The sequence below is a fragment of the Cariama cristata genome, unplaced genomic scaffold (assembly GCF_000690535.1).
Source record: "Cariama cristata isolate BGI_N322 unplaced genomic scaffold, ASM69053v1 scaffold3231, whole genome shotgun sequence".
Classification (NCBI taxonomy): domain Eukaryota; kingdom Metazoa; phylum Chordata; class Aves; order Cariamiformes; family Cariamidae; genus Cariama; species Cariama cristata.
Genome location: NW_009600830.1, coordinates 45,879 through 48,207, shown reverse-complemented (window position 1 = coordinate 48,207; position 2,329 = coordinate 45,879).

Below are 2,329 nucleotides of genomic sequence, written 5' to 3'. Positions count from 1 at the left end.
CCCAAACCAACAACCTTCAGATTTTTCCAGTGTCACTGCCTGTTCAGAAAGAAGTGTCACCATCTTGCATGTGGTAGCATGTGATACCTTGTATCTGTGTTTTTTAAAATCTGGAAGAAGTCTAATTCTTAGGTTTTGTCTGAACTGTTTCCTCAGGAATTTTGCCTGTAGTAGGTGTAGAAGAATTGAATGCCTGAAATTGCATTTCTAGATACAGGAGTTAGATTTGTGTCTTCTTGTGCAAGGGCTAGACTGGGTTGGAGACATTACAAGAAAACTTTCTACCCTGGTACACATCTCAGATTATTACCCACTATTGCTTTATCATGTAGGCAGTGATGAAGTTGCAATAAGAAGTCCAAGGGTGATCAGAAGAGAGTTCAGGGTCTTGGGATGATTCGTTAAGGGATCAGGAACACAAGCATTTTTTTTTTTTCTCTATCCTTTCAGTTGCAGGGAATTATGTTGAAAGAAACAGGAAGACACAGCTCATCAATATCTGGCTCACAGACTGATGTCACTGGCAGAATTGTAGGTTCTTTGATCACAGGTCAGTCTATGCAACACCAGGCCTACTGGTGGACAGATGGGGTACCCCTGTCTCAAAGACGGGAAAGGCCCAAGAGTTAGCAGAGCTCATTGAAAAAGCTTGAAACTAGATATGAAGGGGGAAAGGGATAAAACCAGGCTGACTAGTGATAAGCCTGCAGGCAGCATGCCAGCGTTTGAGGGATGTCACACTAGCGAGGTCCTTCGATCTGCTCCATGATGTGCTGAGTACACTGCAGCACACTTGAAATGTTGCTGTACTAATGCATGCAGCACCTTTGCCATCTTAGTGAGGGTAGGGGATGGAGATCCATGCAGCGGCAAGGACACAAAGGTTGTTGATACCTTAGAAACCATGGAAGCACTTGGGAACAGTCACATAGGAATTAAGTCTTCTCCCAAAAAAAGATGGCAGGATAACCCAACTGAAGTGCGTCTATGCCAATGCATGCAGCACAGGCGACAAATAGGAGGAGTTGGAAGCCATTGCCAAGCTGAAAAACTGATATAACTGCAATCACGGAAACATAGTGGGATGACTCACACAACTGTGGTGCTACAAGTTCTTCAGAAGGGACAGGCAAGGAAGGAGAGGCTGTGAGGTAGCCCAGTATGTTAGGGAGTGTTGTGACTGTCTAGAGCTTGATGATGGTGATGAAAGGGTGGAGTGTTTATGGGTAACAATCAGGGGAAAGGCCAAGAAGGCAGATGTCATGGTGGGAGTCTGTTATAGACTACCCAACCAGGATGAAGAGGCAGATGAAATATTCTATAAGCAGCTGGGAGAACCCTCACAACTTACCAGATGTCTGCTGGAAATACAATGCAGAAGAGAGGAAACAAACTAGGGGGTTTCTGGAGTGTGCGGAAGAGAACTTCCTGTCCCAGCTGGTGAGGGAGCCAGCTAGGGAAGGTGCCCCGCTTGGAGCTGTTTGCAAACAAGGACTTGTGAGTGATGTGATGGTTGGAGGCTGTCTTGGGCATAGCGATCATGAAATGAGTTTTTGATTCTTGGAGAATTAAGGAATGTAGTTAGCAGAACTGCTACCTTGGACTTCCAGAGGACAAACTTTGGCCTGTTTAGGAGCTGGGTTGACAGAGTCCCTTGGGTAGCAGTCCTGAAGGGTGAAGGAGTCCAGGAAGACTGGACACATTCTTCAAGAAGGAGATTTTGAAGGTCCAGGAGCAGGCTGTCCCTATGTGCCAAAAGATGAGCCAGCAGGGGAGAAGACCGGCCTAGCTGAACAGAGCTTTTGTGGGAACTTGGGGGTAAAAAAGAGTTTATGACCTTTGGAAGAAGGGGCAGGCAGCACAGGAGGACTGCAAGGATGTGATGAGGTTATGCAGGGAGAAAATCAGAAGGCCCAAAGCCCAACTAGAACTTAATTTGGCTACTGCAGTAAAAGGCAGTGAAAAAATTTTCTATAAATACATTTGCAAGAAAAGAAGGGCTAAGGGGAATCTCCATCCTGTATTGAATGCTGGGGAAACGTGGTAACAAAGGATGAGGAAAAGACTGAGATACTTAATGCCTTGTTTGCCATAGTCTATAATAGTAAGACCAATTGCTCTTGGGGTACCCAGCTGCCTTAGCTGGAAGACAGGGATGGGGGGCAGAATGAAATTCCTATAGTCCAAGGGGAAATGCTTATTGACCTGCTACACCGCCTAAGACACACACAAGTTTATGGGGCTGGATGGGATCCACCCAAGGGTACTGAGCGAGCTGGTAGAAGTGCTCACCAAGCCACTTTCCATCATTTATCGGCAGGCCTGGCTA